The sequence below is a fragment of the Microtus pennsylvanicus genome, chromosome 4, assembly GCF_037038515.1.
Source record: "Microtus pennsylvanicus isolate mMicPen1 chromosome 4, mMicPen1.hap1, whole genome shotgun sequence".
NCBI lineage: Eukaryota > Metazoa > Chordata > Mammalia > Rodentia > Cricetidae > Microtus > Microtus pennsylvanicus.
Window position 1 is genome coordinate 43,834,631 of NC_134582.1, and position 24,534 is coordinate 43,859,164.

Sequence of the window (24,534 nt, forward strand, 5' to 3'; positions counted from 1 at the left end):
TTGGAGGTCGAACAACCCTTCCCAGGAGTTGCCTTAGACCGTCAAAACTATCAGATATTTACATTCTGATTTATAACAATAGCAAAATTACAGTTGTGAAGTCAGCAATGAAAATAAGTTTATGGCAGGGGGGGGTCACCACAATATGAGGAGCTGTATTAAAGGGTCACAACATTAGGAAGGTTGAGAGCCACTGTTTTAGGCAGCCCAAAGTTCATCCTAGGTGAGTTATTCACGTAGAGTTGAATAACCTCATGGCTGAGGTGCAGCTAACGCAAGCGACTGACGTTGAGCTCTCTGAAAGGACACGGGGATCTGGCTTTCCCTGGGGTGATGGGAATAACGGGGTGGCTCATGCTGATCACCCAGTGTGTGCAAGGTGCCCTCTGGAGACTCTGGAGAAAGAAAGTGCCTCTAAAGATGCAGCTTTCCTTGTGCCTTACAGAGAATACCTATCAGAGTTGACAAAGCCAGCGTGGGCGTTAGGAACAAACGCTTCAGAGTCTTGCCCTGGATAGAGAGCAAGTCCCTTTCTCAGAGTCACAGGCTGGGTGACCTGGCCTTTTGGAGTAAGTTGCATGGCACAGTATTCCTCCTCTGGTTTAACTATTATGTCTGGGAGTGGGACATTTCCAAATGGTAGAGGCATTTCAAAGGTTTCTTCCCAACAGTGAAATTTTCATGTAGTTGGCTGCGTAAATCCATCCTCATCCTCACTCTACCAGACTAGTTTGGGGGAAGCAAAGCCTTTGGGCTCCGAGTAGAAGGCCAAGAAGTCTCCCGATAGCTCCCGTTCTTACCCATCTCTCTGGAGCCTGTGGTGCTCAAGTGCATAGCATAGAGGTGGAGGACCACGGCAAGAGGGTAGGAGGGTCTGGGTTCAAACTCTGGATCGGGCACTCCATAACTGCGTGTTCCCAGTCAAGCCTAATAATATTTAAGACTCTGTTAAATAAACATTGCAGTAGCACCCACCCTTTGTGGCTCTTGCCAAGAATATGTGAGTTAATACAGGTAAAACCCACGGTACCTGTCAGAGCTGCCTCCGCGTCAGTTGTCCCCATCTCAGAGGGTTAGACGTTAGTGATAGCACCCACCATGTCTTAATACACAATGCAGAGACAGCAGCTAACATTTCCTCAATGACATGTGAACTATTATCACTATGACAGGCTCTGCAGTCTGCCTAAGGTTTCTGGAAATCTTCACACGGACATTTTTAAACTTAAAATAAAAAGTACTGGACGATGAAGGTTTCCCCGGCCCTGCTTACTCCGGCAGCTCTGCCCTGTGCCCCCTAAAAGGGAAGATTGTCGTTCTGGACTTTTCTTCATAGCAGGAACCTGGAAACAGCCTGCAAGAGCTCTCTAAAGGCTGAAGCCCGAAGCCTGGAGTAGATGCAGGTTCCCTGTTTAGCACACTGAGCTCTAGATGCTCCTAACAATGACTAGGGACATGCAGGCTTTTGTTCCTTTTGACCTATGCATGCAAAGACTTGGGATTTCCTATCCGAGGAACACCGGTTCATTAAGACAGAGCCTCCCTAAAAATTCTGCTCAGTGTACCAGAGGCTAGTGTTGGGTTCAGATCATTTGGAAAGGGGTGATAAAGACTATAGGGACGGCTGAGCAGGGGGCAGACTGCACAGCCATTGCTTGTCTGGTGCTCCCCCCTCCCTCCTAATGGCTCCAGCTAAGGAACTCCTCTTTCTGCTTCCTTCTCCGTGAGAAAGCCTTGGCAAGGGGAGGGCTAGAGTCAGATTGGAGGTGCCCCGTGAAGCAGAGTGCAACTGTCTCTCTTGATGCTTCAATTCCCTGTCCTGCCCTTGTGACATCTCAGAACCGTGGACCTGGAAACAGCCAGTGGTGATCTATGTCTCCGTGGTCTGAGGCTTGCCTGTCTCGCACCAGGTGACCATGAGCGCATCACTTGGCTGCCGAAGCAGCTTCGAGAGATGGAGTCTGGCAAAGGCTCCAGCCCGAGGTCTGGAGGAGGCGATGCTGGCTGCACCCAGTCCCACTCAGCTCATCCTTTATCCCTGTGGCTCAGCCAGTAATACAGATTCAAACCCTACTGCTCTCCTGGGACTTTAGACAGCTGCTTACCGAAGATTGATACTCTCCCGAAAGGAAGCTGGAAGCCTTCCAGTCCCACTTTGGCCCTCCCTGATACTCCCCCACCTCCCACTGAGGCCTAAGGGTTTAACACGCAGCTGTATCAGGGTGGAACCAGAGGCAGGCAGTGCAAGCAAGCAGGGAGGGCGTTTCTAAGGCGAAGTCCCAGTTGTTTCTAGTGACCCATTGACCTGACCCTCCCTGCTTTACGCAGCCCCAGCTTGAGCCAAGACTTTGGAGGGCGGCTTCACCTTGGGGTAGCTGGCCTGAGCCTACTGTGCTGAGTGGGAGGTTTGGATCCCACGCTGGATGGGCCCTGCGGGGAGGACAGGAGAAAGATGGGCCAAGGAGGGCCTCATCACAGCTTTCCTTCTCAGAGGTCAGCAGTCAGATGAGAGCTGGGGGGCCCTTGTTCTAGGAAATGACTTGAAAATCTTTTAACTCGTTTTGACTGTAAGATGGAAATTGCCTTGCCTATCTAACCTGACGTGGTGACGTGAAGTCTTTTCATCAGACAGGGTAGTTCTTGTATGTAATCCTACTACTTGGGAGGCTGAGGTGGCAGCTGGGATTTAGAGGTTGCCTGACTGTACAGTGAGACTTTAGTTTCATTGTTTTGCTTATTTTAAAAAGCATCATGGGTTGCAGAGATGGTTCTGTCAATAAAGTGCGTGCCGTCACTGGGATCCCCACCACCAACATAAAAAGCTGGGGACCATAGGGCACATTTGTAATCCCAACATAGTAGTGGGACGGGGTATAAGGATGTGCTTGGAGACAGGAGGATTCCTGGCACTCGCTAGCCAGCTAGTCTTGCCCAGTCAGTGAGCTCCAAGGTCGGTGAGAGACTTTGTCATTAGAAAGAAACAAACAAAAAACAGATGGAAAGTGGTTGAGGAAGCCAGTGTCTACGTCTGGCCTCTCATAGGTATGCATGCACATGCGCACATGTGTACCTACCTGCACACACACAAACCTGTGTACATGCACAGAGCACACACTCACATAAACACATTTAAGAAAACATCTCATACACTGCAGATGGAGGGAGGGACTTGGTGAAGAACCCGGAGCTGTCCATTTGTCAGCTGGTGGCAGCCCTGACAGGGTTTTCCTGTATCCAGATCCTTTTCTTCCTGGCCAGCCTCACATCCTGCTAGGCTGCGTTGGCGGGCTTGTGTTGCTCATTATCTCTCCCCATCCTCTCTCGGCTCACTCCACCCAGGGGGGCTATTTTTAACCTGCACTGTAATGCTAGGACTAAGCAGGACACACTGCCTCCATCCCAGCAAACGGGGCTGTCTGGGAAGAGAGCCCTCTTCCTGGAGTCTTTCTCCCTCTCCCCCTGCATCCTCTCTTTTCATATTTATTTAGCATGTACTTCCTGAGCCTGCACAGGCTACGAGGAAGAAGCAGTGGTCCCACATCTCCATGTTGTAGCAGAGTCAAGGACAGGGTGAAAGAAAGAACACACACACACACACACTCACACAGAGTGCACTGAAGGTGACATTAGTAGACCGTGACAGGTCTGTGTTGGGAAGAGAACAAGGAAGCCTTAGCCTGGGGAGACTGTGATCAACAAGATAGAGAGACAAAGGCTATGAGAGGCAGATATAGCTGAGGCCGCGAGTAGGCAGAGAGTCTTCTTTTGCTGAGGTGGGAAGAACTTGGTTTGTTCTAGAATGTAACAGAAATCCCAGGAACTGAGGAGGAAGTGGTCTGGGAATGGCTGCGAGGCATGCAATGAGCAGACAATATAGGGCCATGCAGACCACTTGAGGTTTTATTCTGACTGTTGTGGGGAGCCACTGGGCAGTAGGAGGCAAAGGCGATGACGGTGGTTTAAGCCATAATTTGTCGCCTGTCAGAAGAACAGACTCAACAAGATAGTGGGAATACTGAAGGGAAGTATCAGAGACAGAGGTCAGAAGGGCTGCCCTGGAGGAAACAGGCTGGCAGCTCTAATTTGCCAGTCACTGAATGTCTTCCCTCCAAAGGCTGGCAGAGTGTATCCACAATCACAAGACAGAGCAAAGGAACATCCAGCCCCCACATCACAGGTCTTAGTAGAATCTATATAGTCTATTGCCTACAGCTGCTATCTTCACTGGCTTTCTAAGTACAGTACACTTTTTGTCCAACACTGGCCCCTCTGAGTCTTCTGGAAGGTGTATAAATACTATTCTCTTTACACCATGGTACCATCTCTGTCCTTTACACCTTTAAATGGGGTGGAAAGTCAAATGGGGCAAATGCACTTGTGTATGTGTGCATGTGTGTGTGCTTGTGTATGGGTGCATGTGTGTACGCATGTGTATGCATGTATGCATGTGTGTGCTTGTGTATGTGTGCGCGTGTGTATGCATGTGTGCATGCGTGTGTGTACTTCTCTTGCTGTGTTGCAGACTGAACTAGCCAAGAGCCTTGTATATGCTAGTAAGTGTTCTACCACTGAGACACATCCCAGCTCCACTATCATGTTTTAACATCGGCACAGAAAAGTCTTCAGGGAGGCCAGCAAGACGGTTCCATGATTAAAATCATCTACTGCCAAACATGACATCCTGAGTTTATCCCCAGACCCAGAGGGTGGAAGGAGAGAACCCACTCCTGGAAGCTGTCTGACTTCCACACGTGGTGGCCCCATCCACAAACGCACGCACACTATAAAATCACGTGATTCTTGTAAAAAGCCCAAGAGACACGAGACAGTGGTTGGTTGGTTTGTTTGTTTTTCAATGCAGGGTTTCACTGTAGCTTTGGAGCCTGTCCTGGAATTTGCTCTGTAGACCAGGCTGGCCTCCAACTCACAGAGATCTGCCTGCCTCTGCCTCCCGAGTGCTGGGACTAAAGGCGTGTGCCACCACTGCAGGGCACAATAGTGTTTTACCAGCAGCACAGCATGAGTGAATCTGTTGTCTTTTCACTTTTAGTTTTTCATTGATTTGAATATAGTGTCTGCTTCACAGTGAATACTCAAAATCTTCTTGTTTAATTACTTTCCTGGTTTAATGAGAATATGTCACTCAAAATTATTTTTGGATAATTGGAGTAGTAAATTTTATGATTGGAAAAGTAAAATAAAGCTTAAGAAATTTTAGGAAAAACAAAAATACTCATTATTGTTAAAATATTAATAATGTTAATTTATACCTTTGTGGTTTTGTCCCTGTATTTATGTCTGTCTGTCTTTTTATCTACCAGCCAACTACTTCACACATAAGTAGCAAATATAGTATCACACACACACACACACACACACACACACTATATATATATGTATATATATACATATGTGTATATATATATATATATATATATATATATATATATATGGGCTTTTCACTTTCTTTTTCACTCAATAAACTGCAGCTAATCCCCACCCTACTTAATATTCTCTTGAAACAGCATTTTTAGTTGTGAAAGCATATATATTCCTCTCGGATTTTTATTGAGTCTCCTACTACTGGATATTCTGCTTGTGATGACACCGGTCAACAGTTCTGCACTGACTGTGATTCTGAAGAAACATTTATGCATAGCTGCCTCTGTGTTTGGGTTCTATACCAAATTTTATAGTGCGGGTGGCTCATAAGTAAAGGCGACTTATTTCTTATGGCTCTCAGTGATGGGAAGTTCAAAATAAAGAAGCCGTCAGACCTAATGTCTGAAGCAGGCTGGCTTCTTCTCCCACACAGCAGAAGGGTGATGGATTGCCCACGGGTGTGGGCTCCACCCTTACGGTGTACTTACTCCAAAAGCCCTCACCTTCTAGTATTATACTGGGGAGGGCAGCTCACCATGTGAATTTGGGGACACATCAACATTCAGACAGTAGTGTTCATGTTACCATTAAAAAGGCCCATTTAAGTACAAAGGGGAGACTATTCCTAGGGCCTTCTGTTGTGGGCCAGCTGGCGTGGTTTTTTTGCCACTGTCCTTCAGAACAGTCAGAGCCCAGATGCCTCGAAATCCTCCCATTTCCTCAGTGTTACTCATTACTCGCCTTTCGAGTATGTTCTTGGTGAAATTCTGCCACAGTGGGGGTAAGTTAGGAAAATCCCTATTGGGTCTAAACTATGGGTCCTGAACTGAGAACTGATTTCTTTGAAGCCTGGCCCCTTGACAGCTGCTGTGCCCACAGGAGAGCCTCTCCTTGGAGCTTTGGTTTCTGGGACTCAACAGGAAGGATGTTGGGTAGAGCAAGCGGTGAAGGTGGGGGAACTTACACTAAGATGTGGAAAACAATCTCCCATTCTTTTCTGTGGAAACCAAGGAACATGAATCCTAAAACCACTCAAAATATTCTCTCTCTTTATCACTCCTTTTCCTCATTTGTGATTGGAGAGGAAGGGGAGTAGCCATATCTAAGTGGTTAAAGATAGCGGTTCTTTTTTTCCTTCCTTCCCAAGAACTGGGCTGGCTATTTCAGAGCTAAAATTAAATAATTCTGTTGTTTGCAGCTGGATAAAGAATTTAGTCTTCCTTTTCATGGAGGCAGCTGTGTTTTATAACTGTCTATCCTCCACTCTAAACAAATAAAGAAAGGAAGAAAGAAAGCAGGACTGTCTAGTTCCATCCTAAATTGCTCTCGGTTTTATAGAACAATCCAGAAATAACTAGCTCTGCTGTGCAGACCACAGAAAGAGCTAACTTCACCGAGGTCCTGTGCCTTTGGGAGCAGACCACTGCGGACAAACACGTAGGAGGTACTCAGTGGGCTATGCAGGGGGCACGGATGGGCAAACACTTTTCTTGCCAATGGAAAACTGCAAAGGAGAGAAACAGAGCAAGCGTTTAATCTAAACACTAGCCGATGCTGCAGGGAAGGCAGAGGAGAGCGGACAATTAAATGAACAGGTGCGTTTTGAGTTTGTCAGCTGGATGTAGAGAACGTTCTTCTTCTGAATCACAGCTCTTGGCACATGTCACGGTGGAACCGTGAGGGGATTTAAGTCACCACTGTAGGCACTATGGGTAATAAAGTACAGCTGACGGCAAGGCCAAGCGTTCCCATTTCCGTCTAGCTACGGGAGCCATTCCAAAGTCTTAGTACATGTAGCGGTGTCTGCTCAGTATCAAGATCACAGATAGCACATCCGACTGGATGGCAACACACACTGGGTATGTGCTGGGCTGGTGCTGGCCAGGGGCCTGCCACACTGCAGGACAATTAATGATAAAAGGACTTTTCTTGGGACTAAGGTGTCCCAAGATGGCTCAGTGTCTACAAAGTCTGCTGTACAAACATGAGAACTTGAGTTTGATCCCCCCCCCCAAAAAAACAGGCATGGTTGCACACTTTTGTAACTAGCATTTGGGGGAACTGGGGATAGAGATGAGTGGCTTCCAGTCAGTGAGTGCAGCATTCACTGACAGACCCTAGCTGATCTTTTGGGCTAAGGTGGGGAGAGAGAGTGGAAGATGGCCTTCTCTCATACATCTCTCACACATATACAAAATTGCATATGCATGCACACACACACATCTGCTTCCATGAACATATACATAAAATAAACACAACAGAATGGGTTTCTATCCTTAGACTATTACAAACCTTGGAAGGACAAGACAAGCTGTGTTAATTACTCCTTTTCATGGCTGTGACCAAAAGGCCTGACAGGAATGCTTAAGGGAAGGAAGGCTTAATTAGGCTCACAGTTTCAAAGGGATTTCGGTCTCTCATAGTGGGAAGGACGCCATAGCAGGAGCAATCTGCCCATAAAACTGAGGCTTGTTCACACCACAGCTGACAAGGAAGGCTGGAGGAAGAGCCAGGGGCAGGTGGGATCTTCCTACAGTGAGGCACTACTTCCTAAATGTTCCAGAACCTCCGAATAGAGCAGCACAGGCTAGGGACCAAGTATGCAAAACACAGACTTGTAGAGGCCAGTTCAGATTCAAACCATCACACAAGACAAGCACTCAAAGAAGCAATAAAGTATTACTAGGCAAAGCAATACACCATGAAACCAGGTGAGAGGGAGAGAGGGAGGGAGAAAGGAGGGTGAAGGGAGGAAGAGAGAGAGCTAATTGGAGGGACCAAGAGAGATTTGTGTGTTTGGTGTGGAGAAACTTGACATAGGTCTTAGAGAATGCAAAAACTTTTTTATTTTATTTGTGTGCATATTTGTGTATGTGCATGTACAGACAGGTACACATGCATATATGTGCAGAGCCTAGAAGGGCTTGTGTGTGTGTGTGTGTGTGTGTGTGTGTGTGTGTGTGTGTTCTCATGTGTATGCAGGTGTGTGTCTCAGTTACTGATCTCCTGCTATGAAGAGACATTGTGATCAGGGCAACTCTTCCATGAGAAAGCATTGTGTTAGGGGCTTGCTTACACTTTCAGAGACTCGGGTGTCCGTTATCATGGCAGAGAGCATGGTGGCATGGAGGCAGCAGCGGGGCTGGAGAGGGAACTGAGAGTTCCACATTCTCATCCATAGGTGGAGGTTGGGGGAGACTAGGCCTCACACGGGCTTTTGAAACCTCAAAGCCCACCCCCAGTGACACTTTTCCTCCAACATGGTCACACCTCTTAATCCTCAAATTGTGCCACTCCCTGGTGACTAAGTATTCAAATATATCAGCCTATGGGGGCCATTCCTATTCAAACCACCGCAGTGGTGTGTGTGTGTGTGTGTGTGTGTGTGTGTGTGTGTGTGTGTGTGTAGACTGAAGGTCAACTTCAGATGTCATTCCTCAGAAGCCATTTACCTGTTTATTGAGACAGGGTCTCTAATTAGCCTGGAACTTTCCAAATTAGGCTTATCTATCTAGTTCACAAGTTCCAGGATCACTGCCTCTCCAGCACTAGGGTTATGAGCCTGCACCACCCTACATGGGTACAGTAGATTTACCTCGGGTCCTCATGCCTGGATACCAAACACTTTACTGACTGAAACATCCTCTCCACCCCCACCCCTGTCCTGAAAAAAGGTGTTAATGAGCAGGAGATGGAGAAGGATCTTCCAGGTCAAGAGACCAGCATGGACCAAGTTGCAAGGGCGTAGAGCACTTGGCACACAACAGGGAAGAGGGAACAGCCCACACTGCTAGGGTGGGGAAGAGTATCACGAGAATGAGGCCTTTCACACCAGTTTTGGGGTCATTTAGATGCTTGGCCAAGAATTTGGATCCTTAAAATCCATGAAGGAGAAAGTGAGAGAAAGTTCCTGAGCCCAGGGTTGGCAGTGCTTGTAGGCCTCTTTCAGAGGAGCGGCCTCACATCATGGGGCATTAGAGATAGAGCAGCAATTCTGGGAGTCTTGAAGTGGACTCTGGGGCTCCTCTTTGTGGTCCATGTCCAGCATCTGGGTCCATCCCTCAATCACTAGGATCCGTGCTGTCATTCCTCCAGGATTTGATCTCTTCTTAAGGTTTCCCCAAGACAGAGCGTGCATGATATGGGGGCCAGGGCTCTCTGGACAAGGTGGGAGTCCTCCATAACACCCACTCTTCTGGGATTATGGAGAACCAAGCTGCTCTTCTTTCCGCACCTCTATCTTTGCTCTCCACCACGTGACTCTGCCCTTTCTGCTCTGTCCAAGCCCATCTTCTCAGCCTGCCAGATGGTCAATGGGCGGATAGGTGACTGTCCCTCACCTTACTTGAGCCACACCCACAGGCAGGTTCCGCATTTGCTCTGCAGATAGATTTGGGCATCCTCTCAGCGAATGGCTCTCCAGTTCCACAATCAGAGATAGGTCTGATGACCCATGGACCAAATCCTCTTCATTTTCTTCTTTAAGTAACTTCAGAGCTAGTCTCGCTCTTCAACATTCATGGCTTAAGTTTCAGATTTTTTGCGTCAATTTTAATTCAGTAACTGTTGTCCCGCCGGGACTGTCCTGAGACATATTGGTGAGAAGGCAGTGTCGGAGCCCTGGCCTACACTGGTGAGCCATCTAGCAAAGAAGACTGACTTCAGATGCCAAAGTGCTTGTCTCACATGCGTAAGGACTTGGGTTCAATCCCCACACATAACGCTAGACATGGAGATCCGGTCTTGGAATTCCTGCACTGGGAAGGTGGAGGCAGGAGGATTCCTGGTGCTTGACAGCCAGCCAGCCTAACCAAACCACTGAGCTCCAGACCAATAGGAAATTCTGTCTCAAAGGAGGTGGACGACATACCTGTGGGTGACTTCTGAGGTTGCCCTCTGACCTGCATACACAGATGCACATGTACCTTCAGAAAAAAGGCAAACATGAAGCAGGAGCTGGAAGATGCATGGCTTCTGCTTGAAACCTCCACCAGACTGTCCTATAGTCTTCCCAGAAGCATCTTCCAAACTTCCTTCTCAAAATCTCTCTCTCTATATATATATACACACACACACACACACACACACACACACACACACACACACACATACACATAACGGCCTCACCTTTGTTTACTTGCGGCGGAGTCTAAGCTTGCTGGAATGACATCATTTGAGGTCCTCTATGATCTAATGTCAAACTTGCACTAACCCTGGACATCCCTGTTAGCCCCTCTGCTCAGTGGCCTCAGGCTGGGGAGATGCCCTCTGCTTTCCCATGGGCCTTGGTTCAAGAGGTTCCTTTATTCTGTTCCCCCATGTGCAATGCCTGTTTGTCCTTCTGGCAGAGACACCCCATTTTCCACAAAAACTCCCAATCCTGTATCCTCAGCTCCTGGTACTGCCCTCATGGCACTTAGCAGAGCCTGATACAGCATCTGTGATTTAGCTTCTCGTCCACTCTCAAAGACACAGAGACTATCTTATTCATCCTGAGTTAAGCATAACAGCAAAAGTAACAGCTGTGAGATGAGATTCAAAAAGTATGTTTTACTTATGAGCCAGCCTCTGGGATGGCTGCTTCCCTCTGACCGGGTAACAAACACAAGGGTAGAAACTATGGCTGCTTACTGTTAGAGATGAGGTGACTAAGCTCGGACTTTGTGGCTTTAAATCCAGGAAGCCTCACATTGAAGCCTATGTCTCTAACCATGATTCCAGCTTTATTCTTTTGCCATATGTCTGTCTAGTCATGTTTCTTGCCCATAATATCCTTCACAGGGTGGCTCACTGACCAGACAGGGATGCCCAGAGCAGCCTCTCTGAGGTCATGTAAGTCACAGCCACTGAGACTTGACAAATGCCCGTTGTTAGTGCCCACATCTTCTCTTGCACTTATTACCTAGAACAGTGGTTCTCAACCTTCCTGATGCCGTGGCCCTTTAATACAGTCCCTCATGTTGTGGTGACCTCTGACCATAAAATTACTTTGTTACTTCATAACTGTAATTTTGTTGTTGTTATGAATTGTAAATATCTGTTATTCAGGATATCTGATACGTGACACCTATGAAAAGGTCCTCTGATTCCCAGAGGGGTCGCGACTCACAGGTTGGGGACCACAGATCTAGGACACAAGGGTAACAGTTTCTAATGAAAAAGCAAACGTCTTGAACTGGTTTGCCATAAAAGATGTGATGGAAGTTTAGTTAGTTCAGACTCTTTGGATCTAGTGTGTCTTGGGCAGTGACATGTCTCATCACAGCCCTACTTGGACCCAGGCTTCCATGCAGCTGCCTCTGCCCAAGCTGAGAGGTTGTGTGTAACAAGGCACCGCCTCTTCTTTCCCCCTGACTAGACTGCACTTCCCCAGAGGAGAGCGGTGTGGCTCCTGGGCCTGTCCCCATGTGCTACCCTGCTGGGATGCAGACAGGCCTGCTTTTGTGAGCACGAGTGGGTGGGTGGCCTTCTGCGGCAGCCCAAGTCAGTGGGAGCAGGGCCAGACAGGCGGTCGGGTTGGAAAAGTTAGGAACGGGAAAGAGTGGGAGAGCTGTACACAGACAGCCACCAGCGGGCCAGCCGGTGCTGCCTCCATTTCTTTCTGAGGCGCGAGTTAAGTGAAAGCTGGAGAGTGGGATCCAGAGCCAGGGCTCCCATCCACCATATCCGTTGGTAGATAAGGCCACCTGTTCTGTCTTCCCCCTTCTTTGCCCCTTCAGTCTATGAGGGACTAAGAAGTTGGTAGCAGTTGCAGTCCAAATGTCTCCACCAACTCTCATGCTGAAACACCATCCTGCATTGTAAGATATTCAGAGGTGGGACCAGGAAGCCCCTAGGAGGGGTGGCTGGATCATGAGGGTCTTCAACAGCCTCATGGAGTAATGAGTTATAAATGATCTACAAGGTAGCTCTTTAAATTTGGGGTTTTTTTTTCTTTTCTTTTTGGTTTTTCCTTCTCTCGCTCTCTTCCTCCCTCCCTCCCTCTTTGAGATAGTCACTAATGTAGACTGTTCTCAGATTCACTATGTATCCAAGGAAGATGACTTTGGATTTCTGTTCCTCCTGACTGAGATACTGGAATATTCCACCTCACTAGGGTTAGGTGAACCCAGGACCTCATACATGTCAGGAAAGCACTTTACCAACTGAGTTATATCCTTGCCTCCAGGGTAGGACTTTTTTCTTTTTTCTTTTGCAGTTTTTACATTTATTTACTCATTTATATGTGTGCACGTGTCCATATGCACATGTTAATACAGGCCATGTCACCTGTGTAGAGATCAGAGGACAACTTGCAATAGTTAATTCTCTCCTTGTACCATGTAGGCCCTGGGTCTGAGCCACCTCACGAGCCATGACTCTGTAATGTGTCTCTCTTGCCATCTGATGTCTTATGTTATCAATAGCCCTGAGGAGAGTGGAGAGTCCCTGCTAAGCATGACCTCTTAACTTTGAGCGTCCCGGCCTCCAGAACCATGAGCAAAATCAACCTTCACTCTTTCCAAGTTACGCTGCAGGTGGCTTCATTTAGCAACAGAATGTAGATTTGTTCAGTTTCTTTCCTTGGCTTGAGCTTGGCTTGGCTTATCAGCCATGTAGACATCGCTATATGCTACTCTGTACACCATGGCTCAGCTTAACTGCCATGTTTTTGGAACACACACCAGAGGACGCACAGACAAACAAAAGGGCCAACTGATGAAAGAGTGATTGATGTTGACTGGTCTCACATAGCACACCATGCTTTCCAGACTGACTCAAAGATGCCATGCTGCTGCGGTGCTCAGGAGAGCTATAGGGCACACAGGGCAACACAGGACTCTCTAAGGATCAGGATTGGGAAGACTGCGTTTGTCTGACATGCCCCTCAGCCCATCAGTGATATTCTGGTTCCGTGATCTCTTGGGGGCAACTGCAGGGCCCATGATGTCACTAGACAGCCAGTCCTCTGTATTAGGGCCACGGGGTCGAGGTTCCAGCTGAGCTTCATTCAACAAAACCAGACTGGCATCACATATGCAGAGTGGCTCGCCACTTACACAGTCATGGACCCAGGGCTGATCCCTGGCCTTGGGTTATGAAACAGGGACAGTTAGAAAAGAAATTGTAGGCGGCAGCCTTGTCTCCAAAGAGAAGGGCTTGTGGGCAGCCAGTCTGCCTAAAAGTCAGTAGCTCCATCCTGAGTGTCACGAAACAGAGACAGAGCAGTGAGCCAGAGAAGAGCAGACAATGCTTGCTCCCCATGGAGCTCCCCACGGACCTCCCCAGGACTACTGAAGAGAGGCTCCAGAGCCTGGGAGAGGCCTCTGCAAGAGTCCCTGTGCCCAGAGACTGTGGGTGGAAAGGACCCAAGTGTCTGCAGGTACAGGGAGACTTTGTGACAGTCATTGCTGTTGGAGACATACAGCTATGATGATGATGATGATGATGACGATGATGATGAATGAGACTTCCTAAGTACAGAGAGGAGAGGCTCGAAGGAGAAGAGGAAAATGGGGGTTGGAGAGGTGACATCATCCGGCCCAGTTCTCACTAAAAGTTGTAATAGACTCAAGACCTCAGGGCCTTGGCTCCTACTCACCAGGTAAAGGGCTTATCAGTGCCAGAGAACAGATAAGGAGATATCTATGGCCCCATGCAGCAAACGGCTACCCAGCACCATGGCTACTGCTTACTGGATGCCTGTTTCCACATCTGGCCAGACCTAAAGTAGTGTAAGCTGTAAACCATGTTGTGTACCACTGAGGGAAAACGGCCCAGAGCCTGACTCTAGAGATGCCAGCCTACTTACAATACGTGCATCTGAGGCGATGAAAGATTCGGCACCCCAGTGGGTCAGGAGCCCAGATTCAACTTCCACACCATCCCAGCAGAATCCCGTCAGTGCAGGAGAGGACACAGGCTTAGAACAGTGGCATGTGTACGCACAGCAGGCACTACAGCCGGGGAGCCACAGCACTAGATCTATTCTGTGCTCAAAGTCCATGCCCTAACCATCAAGCAATACTGCCACCCATTCCTCCTTCTGGGCTTGGCAAACAGAAACCACAAAGGAGCCACCACACTAGGAAAAGGGAAACCTCATTGTATCGCATCCTCTCCCATCCAGGCTCACTCGTGCCTAGGCTCATTTCCATCTCAGGTTCCCTGGATTTACACATCCATCCTTGGGTTGTGGAGTCAGGCCCCTTCGACAGGAAGATCTCAGAGCTCTGGCCATCTGCTTCCTGGTTCACAAGCCTGCTTGGGATGCATCTTTTCTTTCTGCTGACCCATCTCTTCGCTTCCCAGGCCTCCATTTGTGATTCGTGCCAGATTTTGTAGCCTCATCCTTGACCTTGAGCCTCATCCTTCCCACATCTTCCTTGTCTCTTCCTATCTCCCTCATCATCTGAAGCCTTCAGCATCTCTCTGCCTTCTTCCAAAGCCTTATTCACATCTTAATCACTTCCTGGCCCATTCATACCTCCAACTCTTGAAAGGTTTCTTAGAAATTTTGCCTGTTAAGATGAAAATGTGGGGTGAGAGAGGTGCAATGAAGAGATGTCTGTGTGTGGGAAAAGGCAATTGGATATGTCTTCTTGCTCTCCGTTTGGCTTCTTGGCCTCCCCCATTGACTATGGGTCACACAGAGACAATCACCTCTTAGCTTCCAACTCCTATCGTCACCCTGTATCTCTTTACTCTCTGCCTTAACCTTTTGGCTCTCCTTCCCCAGTTTCCATGGTGAACAAGGTAATTATATCAAGTCTCCCCCATCTCTTCAGACACCCTTGCTCTCTCCCTTCGGCCCCTGAGTCATCCTTTCCTGCCACACCTCTCTCCAAGCCTTCCCCAAGATGAAGAATAGGAGTTGGCCCTCGCCCTGTCCCGATGTTACTCCATGCTTCAGAAAGACAATAAAATCATGGTTTGGAAACACTTCCTAACCGACAAGGTCTTTCTATTGGCAAAGGCTGCCCCCTCCTTCACTGACCTTCTCCTCCCTCAGCCTCTCCCTTCAGCACCCATTCTTAGCACACTCTCAACTTGCAAACTCCCTTACATGACCCCACCCAGAGGAACTTGGAAACAATTGCCATTTCAGTATGCTTTCAGGCCTTATCCGTACTCTATCTGTAGCACTGAAAGGCAGACAATATGGGACTCCTTGGTTGTAAGCTCCCGGTGGGGGTACGGAGACACTTGCTGCATTTCACACTCTCCATACACCCATGTGTCGAGGACTCAGGTACTAACAGTTGGGGTGTAGCTCAGTGGTAATTTGCCTAACATGTAAAAGGCTCTGGGATGGACCCCCAGAAACCTCAGCACCAATTTAAAAAGAGAAGAAGAAGTAAAAGGAATTTCTAAATCACCACTGAGAATATGTGTCCATTTAAGACTGGAGCTCCATGGAGGTTCTTTTGATTCAATGAGCATTTATAGAGACCCTACTGTGAACTGAGTCTTGCGTTAAGCATGGTAAATATAAAGACAATAAAAGTATCTCCAGCTTCTTGAAGCTTATCTTCTAGCAGAAAACGCCATTGTAAAGTGATTATATTGTTACCCACCTAATATTGGACTGTTGTAAGTGTATTAGCAACAACTTAAAAAATTTTGGGACAGTGTCTCATGTATCCCAGGTGGATCTCAGACTCATCTGTAGCAAAGGGTGACCTTGCACCTTCTGAGGGCTGGGATTTTAGATGCTCTGCTAGTTTATATGATGCTGGGGACTGAACCCGGAGCCCTATGCATGCTAGGCACACAGTGTGCCAGCCCAGCTACATTCCCAGCTCCACAGTACTAAAATAACAGAAAACTATGCATTTGGAGAAAGGGGGGGGAGAGAGAGAGAGAGAGAGAGAGAGAGAGAGAGAGAGATATTAGGGTATTTCAAAACAGATTTCTAGAAATATAATTCACATATTACAATTAACGATAAAAAAGTATGCAATATAGTGGCTTTTAGGACATTTATAGAATCATGCAATTATTGTCACTATCTACTTTGGAGAAATTTTGAAAGAAATATACCTATTATTTCCTATTTTTCCCATGCCTTCACTCCCTGGCAATAAGCAACTTACTTTCTGTTTCCATGGATACATCTAGTCTGGAAATTTCATACAGGTGGAATTCTAGGCTATGTGACTGGCGTCTTTCACACCGTGGTTCATCATGCTGTAGCATGTAGCAGAACTTTGTTCCTCTCAGCAGCTGACTAATCCATCACATGAAGGCACTTCTTGGCTCCGATGAGTAATTCTACCAACATTGGCAGACTCGTTTTATGTGAACATATGCTTTCCTTTCTCTTGGGCATATACTTAGGTGTGGGATTGTTAGGTTATGTGCCAACCCTGTGCTACACTGGTTGAGAACTGCCACCCTTTCCCAGGCTGGCCACACTATCTTGCATTCTCAGAAGCACCATATGAGAGCCCCATTTTCTCCACATCCTGGTCAACACTGGCTGCTGTCCACCTTGTCCCTTGAAGTTCTCTTAGGAGGTATGACGTGGTACAGAACTTTGGACTTAGCATTTTCTTGGTGTCTAAGAGCATCTTTGCATGTGGAGATGAAAATGTCTGTCCTATGTTTGTGGGGCAGGTCCTGACTGGGGTTCACAGCACGATACCCGCCGAGTGTCAGGCCCTGCATTGACTATAGCCCCGAAAGAGGAAGGTTTTGCAAAGTTGAAGCTGTACTTTCTTTTCTTTCTTTTTTTTTTTTTTGAAGCTATACTTTCATTGTTCCTCCCTGTCCTATGGCTTAAAAACTGTCCCAACCCTCTCAGAGGCTGAGACGGCAGGACAGAGAAGAAGAGAGACACAGAACAAAGAAGACAGTTGATTCAACTGCCCAGACCTGTGGCCATTGCACTCAGCTGATCTGCAAAATGGCTTGCACTCTCTTATCGCATGGCAAGGGTGAGGATGAAACCTGGCAGACACAAGATGGTGCTTGTGCCACTGTTGGGTCTGGGAGCTGGGAGAGGCAATGTCTCTGTCTCCCAAGCTTAGAACCAAAGATGAGATTGTATAAGAAGTATGATGGGGTTGTCTTTCGCTGTACAAACATCCTAGTGAGTTGGAGGTACACTAAAGACAAAGTCATCCTGAATTGTCGGCCATGGTGGGGACGGGTGCTGAGTTTGAGCGAGTACATCAGCTGGTGAGTGGGTGGACTCTGATACTGTTCCCACATGATGTGAGCCAGAGGCCACTGTGGAGTGACCCTACAGTGGGGTCAGGGGCAGACCTCCTGGGTAGGGAGGCAAAGGCCCACAGCCAGAAAGCGTTGGTCAGCCAAGGAGCCGCCCTGGGCCCCAACACAGCCAAGAGAGACCAAAAGCCCCGTCTGAGTCATAAAGACAGAGGAATAGGCAGACCAAGGCAAGCAAAGACCAGACAAACCCGGAGCAAGGGCCCTGGAGGACCTTCTAGGGGAACAAGTTCTTCTCTCCTAGAGAGGCAGAGGGGCCCTGGTTCCTCTTTCCCATCACCTCTGAGAGGCCAGCGAGGGCAAAGCTGGAGAAGTCAGAGGGACAGCGTGTCCCTCACTTTGAAGATGGCCTAAGAAGATGGATGATAGCCAAGGTGTTTTTAACCACCTAATAGTCCGAGTACAAGCACCAGCAGCCATGTTCTACAGGGAGTCCAGGCTCTGGTTTTCACCGGAGCTCATCAGCGAGTCCCCTGCACCTTGCTGATGAGATGACATGTCCAATTTGTGTTCATGTCCTCAGCCATTTTCAGGGACAGCAGGAGTCAAAGGAGACTCTAAAGCCAAAAAAGCTCTCCTCTTTGACCAGCAAAGCCAGCTTTACATATATGCCCTGCTGCCTCTCGTGACCATTCCTTCAGAAAGCCAGTCAGAGGCATTTGGATGGGCCAAGCTTAGAGAAACATCAGCCCCTCATCACAGCCTGTCTGGTCTTTGAGACTTTACTTTGTCCCAAATGTTAGGCCAGCTCTCTCCATGTGTCCCGAGTTCTCACAGCAACCCCTGCAAGCAGATATAGCTGTGCATACTTCATAGACAAAGAAACTTGGATCCTGGTGAGGTTTCCCAGGATCTGGGTAAAAGATTAGGCCTGTATTTGATTTCACTGTAGGAGGCTGGGCACTTAGTTGCTATGCACACTGTTTCTCTCTCTTCTGCTAAATAAATAAATAAATAAATAAATTCCTTGAAGACAAATACAAAAATGCAAAAATGCTTCCATTTGTAAAGTACATACTCATTTCACACACACATACATACACACACACACATACATACACACACACGCACGCACACACACATACTCATTTCACACACACATATATACACATATACACACATACATACACACATACACATACACACATGTGCATGCACACACATACTCATTTCACACACAAACACACACACACATCCACACACGCACACACAAAAGGTGGTTAACCAAAGTGGTAGTGAGCCTGAGCACTTATTTCAGCCATCTTCCACACACACCCCCCAACGCTGTCTGCCGCAAGGTTTTAGCATTGTTGGTTTTGTAACTGTTCCTAAAAGACACCATACTTAGTTCACATCTTTTTCTACCCATGCACACGTGTCCATCCGTCTATGTTTCCATCCGGTTTTTCATCGTATGGGTTTTCATCTTACGGGGTGTTTTTTGGAAAAGTTTATTTATGTATTGCTTTTTAGGTATTAGTACTCTGTCTGCACACATGCCTTCATGCATACGTGCTGGAAGAGGGCACCAGATCTCATTACAGATGGCTGTGAGCCACCATGTGATTGCTGGAAATTGAACTCAGGACCTCTAGAAGAGCAGCAGCCAGTGCTCTTAACTGCTGAGACATCTCTCTAGCATGTCTTATAAGTTTTTTAACTTACTGTGTGCCAGGCATTAGCACCCAAATGTCCAGGAGGGTCCCCACTGTGAGTGGTGCAGTCACAAAAGTCCCCACCCTTCAGGCAACAGTACATAGAGATGCCATGAATGTGGCTCTCTGCACCCTACCCCTTCTTTTCCTTCTGGCCTTGGCTTGCGTGTCACTCTTCGAGGAATCTTGCCTGTCAGTCTTACACTTTATTCCTGTTTGGTCCCTTGGTAGTGAAGAGAATGGAAACTCAATCTTTTTTGTCCTTTGATGATGAAGCATGTGTGTGGAATGCATGTGTGTGTGTGTGTGTGTGTGTGTGTGTCCCTGCTACAGTGTGGTCCCTTCAACACAAGGACCAGAGCTAATCACAAAGGTATCTCTAGGCCTCACTCACCTCTAGTATCTGGTCTGTTGCTTAAATAAATAAAGGTTTCTGTATTCATTCAAGTCAAGTTGTGAAGTTTGGGCTGGGTCTCTAGGCAACGATAAACAACAGTGGAGATTTGATCAACAGTAACACATGATCAGATCGGTGGTTTACAAGGAAAGGCTGGCAGTGCTATAGAGGAAGGAGAAGAAGAGAAAATGAAGAAGCAACTTCGCTAGTACATCAGGAATTCATTGTCCTGAGCTATGACAGCAATGGCAGGCAGGGAGAGGCGATGGCTAGCACCCTCACCAGATGCCCATGAGTAGCTGGAGACAGGAAATGTGGCCACATCTGCGCCGTGGGTGACATTGCAAGCACTGAACAGCCATCAATCAAGAGAGTAAGGCAAGAAGGGGAAGGCAGTGGGGTATTTTTAGGACTGAGTCCATGATGACCATGGTATTCTTCACGGTATTCTCTTAACACCCTCCTTAGACCTTCCCGGGGAAGCTTCTTGGAGTGGGTGGGAACTGTGACTCTGGGGATTAGGGTGAGGGGCAGGACGGAATCTGGGGGACATGGTTGTCTCTGGGGTGAACAAGGGCACTCAGAGAGAACATATATATTAATAAAGACCCTGGGATGGGTGCCTGGGGCTACCATACCTCAAAGAGTGGCTGAAGAAATAGAATCCGGGGTAGAGTATTAAGAGAGTCACAAGCCAGAGTTACCGGAGAGGCAAGAGAAAGGAGAATTATCTGGGGATAGGATTCAAAGTTCTGGCCACGATATTGACTTCCTTTGGGAAGCTCAGATGAGAAACTGAGAGGGAGACAGGCACGAGGACCCTGGGAGAATTCATCAGGTAGCAGGGACTTGCATAGGGGCAAAGGCAATGTAACAGGGCTGTAGGGAGAGTCGGGACATCCAGAAATGGCAGCGAACTTCTCAGAGCTAGAGATGGGGAGAGTAACAAATTAAAGTTGAGCTCTCCTCATCCATCCATCCCACTTGAGCAATTCATGTCTTTGGATTTCTTTCCATGTCCTTAACACAACACACAGGTGATTTCTAAAGCGGTCAGGTAATTCCACACACGCTGCTCTAAAGAATCCATTTCTCTGTTCTGAAGTGCTCGTATGCGTCTACCATTGGCTTGGCTAATAACTTACTTTATCCCTCCATTATTGACGCACCATGGCTTCAGGATTTTTCTCTTGCATGCAGTACTGCAGTGATTTTCACAACGCATCTTAGGGAATTGGCAAGTGTTGTACTGCGGGAGAAAGTCTTAACACCGGCTTGCCCACAATGGTTCTGCACCTAAGCAGGCTGTTTCCCAAAAGGGTTCCTTGGATGCGTCCATGCTTCCATGAAGGACTGAGAATAAACAGTGTGGGGAAGAAAACAGACCCCAAGCAAGTTTGGAAAACGCAGACAAGGGTTTTTAAGTATTCCAACTTCATGACTGCGCTGTTCTCTTTTTAATTAAGATGTAGGCTGTAGAGGATGTATTTATGCAAAAGTAACTCTGATCAACCTGATAATGGGGAAGATTAAAGATGGAACCGCTTCTCAAGGTCATAAAGTAACAGTCTACCTTCTCAGTCTGACTGGACTGTCATCTACACCAGTCAATTCGTGAATGAGACTCTGATTTTTCACAGTATGTTTAGAGTGTGGCTTGTCATTTGTTCACAGAGTTCAGGGCCATCAGGATTCAAGTCCACTGAAGTGTTTTGTGGACACGACAATATCCCTGGGATTTGGTGTTTAACCTGTGAGGTCTGCTTAATTATTTTTTCACAGAATTATCTTTGGCATAGACTGGAGAAACCCTCTCTGCTCCCTGCAGAGAACACAAAAGCATTCAGAGAAAACAAAACAAAACAAAAACAAAAACAAAAACAAACAAAAAAAAAAACAAAAAAAAAACAGGAGACCAAGTGCCAAGAACCCCTGAGTCTCACTGTGGAGGCAGCGGCACACTTGTCTCATGGCGCCCTCTTCTGGCCCTAGGCTCTATCACACCCACCCCAATTCCAACCCAGTCAAAGGAGGAGCCTGATTTTTAGCTTTTCAAAGGCAGCTAGCTCTCCCCACCAACACTAACATCAACAAACCTTTGCTTTTCTGAGGCCGAAGCCACCAAGAACCCAAGGTGTTCTCTCTCGAAGTTTGTGCTGTGTTTTCAGGTCGGGCAGGGCTCCAGCTCCTCTCTAGGATTGAGTTCTTAGTGACTTTTATTTGTTAATGGCCAGGAAGAAAATCTGTAACTTTGGATATACAGGAAGTGGGTCCAGAAATCAAAGCAGAAGAGAACCATGCTACACACTAGACATCGCGTGTGAGCACAGTGTGCCTGGGGCTGAGGTTTTCTACCCACTTAATTCTGCAGAAGTAGTTCCTGAGGACCTACTGTGTGACAGGAATGTGCTAGAGTGTCTTTGAGGAGGTCAAGCTATGATAGCATCACTTCTGCAGGCTAGTTGGGCAGGAGTTTGTATTGTGAAGTACTTGGGCATCTCTCAGCACCCTAACTGCTTACTGCAGTCTGGGCGTTAATCTGTGCCACCTTGTGACTGTTAAATTTACTCTTCACAGTTCCGAAGTGGCTTCCTTCTAGCTAAAGGGGGCTAATCAGGCCCGCAGGATCATGTTCAAGGTCTAATAGGAGGGAGGAGCCAGCATGGAAAAAAGAAAACCAACTGTTTTCCCTGGAGCTCCAAGAGCAGAGCTGAGGCTGGGACCCTTTGGATGTGGGAGTCTGTGGTTCCCTGGCACTAAGTCCATAAACGCTTCCGGGTGAGCCACAGGCCTGTAACCCTCAGCTCCTGCCTAGACACCTTGCCCTGCTCTTTCTGCTCTTCTTCCAGGCAGAAAAAGAGCCTCTTTACCATTTTTTTTTCTCATGCAGGGGCCCATCTGCCAGACAGAGGGATGGACCCCGGCTGTTCTAGCCAGGCCTCAGTATGCACAGAGTAGAAGACAGAGATGACATTACTGGCAGATGAACTAGATAATGTCATGCAAGAAAAACATGAAAAATGACCCAGGCGAGACCAAGGGCTGCGAGGAAGCAAATTCCATACAATGGCCAGTTAGTGTTCATTAGTTACTTGTGCCCGGACCCTCCCTAGATTCCAGGACTGTCTAGACATTAACTGGAAAATCACTCAAATAAAAGTAGAAATTTAACCTCTGATCTGACTAGCGCTGTGGAGGAGAGGCAGATGGGACTGTGCAGCTGTAATGCCACATCTGACTGGGGCAGAGGCAGGAGAGCAGGTGAATTAGCTGTAAGAGTGTTCAGGGCAACGGAGGGATGGAAAGGTGGCAGGAGGCCATGGAGTATAGCTGTATTCGTCACTTGTCATTGTGACCAAACACCTGATAAGAGCAACTGAAGGGAGGAAGGGCTCACTTTGGACTCGGGGTTAAAAAGGGTTCCAGTCCAGCAAGGCGGCAGGAGTGTGAGGTGGTCAGGAGGCTAAGAGGTGATGGGGAGTGGAACAGCCAGTAAACCTCAAGGCCAGCCCCAAAGGACCCACTTCCTCTTGCAAGGCTTCACCTAAAGATTTTATAAGCGGTCAAATGTTTAGACACAAGAGACTAAGGGAGGCATCTCACAGTCAAACTACAGCAGGATCTACGGCACCAGAGGAAGGCTGATGAAGCTGAAACACAAGGCCAGCAAAGTCAGCGACCAAACCCCCAATGGTTGTGGTTGATCGTGGTCTTCACACCCCTGAGCTCACTTCTTCCTCTAGAGCCCCACGGTGTGGGAATGGATGAGACTCATTGCCCCATCAGTATCTGCTGTTAGCACCGTTCTTATCCCCATTTCCCAGGCTGAGCCTACAGGGAAGGACCTACCAGGCTAGTGGACCGCGTCTGCTCAGCAGTTCACATGAATCTGTGAACACCAGGCCAGGAGGTCTCAGAAGCCATGGAAATTAGCGTTAAGTGTCTGTAAAGGTAACCACTGGTTTTCTGGAGACATTCTGAACGAATGACTGGTTAGCCAGCTGACCACAAGAGTTACAAAAAAAATCCAAGCTTTTATCCTGAATCCCCCAAAGGAAAGAGAAAAAAAGAAGGAGGAAGGACAGAGCCTTTCAAGAGAAGACCAGCTATAAATGGAAAATGACACTAAAGGAAAACAAACCTTACTCGATGGGAACCCATTTTTGACTCTCTGTCTGGAAATCCAGGGCAGAAGGAAGTGGAGGGGACAGGGAGTGAGCAGATCTGCCCAGGCTAAACCACCCGTTGCTGGAGCTGGGGTAAACTCATGTGTGTGTCTATGTGTCTGTGTCTCTGTGTGTGTACATGAGTGTGTACGCTTGTGAATGCACTTTGACAGGGCCATGGTAAAGGCAGTACCCATACAGCTGCCATCCAGATACAGACAGATCTAGGTGCCTGGGGTTGTACCTGCTGGCCCATTGCTGGCAGGATGCCCAGCATGCGATACGGGGAGGAAAGTTGGGGAGCACTGTGAGACTCTAGGGCACATCTGCTTGCTTCCTCAGAGAGTCATTGTGCCCATGGATGGGATGATCCACTGGTCACTGCTCTCTCTGGACTAAGATTGACCCTCTAGACTCAAGGCTCACAGCTCCAGTTCCACAGCCCACTGGAGAAGCACTGGTAATTTCTGAGTGTCGTGGTGCTCTGAATTTCTCATTAGCAAAGGAAGGCACTGTTACTATTTCAATAGCCCTACCTGCAAATATTGACATTCATAAAAGGCAACCTTCTGGGGATGGTGTGAGAATGATGTGTTCCTTCTAGGGAGGGTGCACGTCAAATGCAGTCCTGAGCTCCATGGGATGAACGTGGCCGCTGTACAAGGGCATTCTCAGAGGATGACAAAGCCCAGGATGTTGTAACAGTCTCAGCTGGTACAAG

The 24,534-nt window shown here is 47.7% G+C and overlaps 1 protein-coding gene across 5 annotated transcripts in view; it reads left to right on the forward strand.

Moving 5' to 3' along the window:
• Positions 1–24,534, forward strand: part of Fgf1 (fibroblast growth factor 1) — a 97,815-nt gene that overhangs the window by 20,945 nt on the left and 52,336 nt on the right. The window contains exon 1 of one of the 5 annotated variants that reach the window (XM_075968788.1): positions 23,828–23,906. The exons of the other annotated variants lie outside the window; for them this stretch is intronic. The gene's annotated coding sequence lies outside the window, so the exon portion shown is untranslated. Of the gene's footprint in view, positions 1–23,827; positions 23,907–24,534 lie in introns of those variants that run through there. 5 annotated transcript variants of the gene reach the window in all.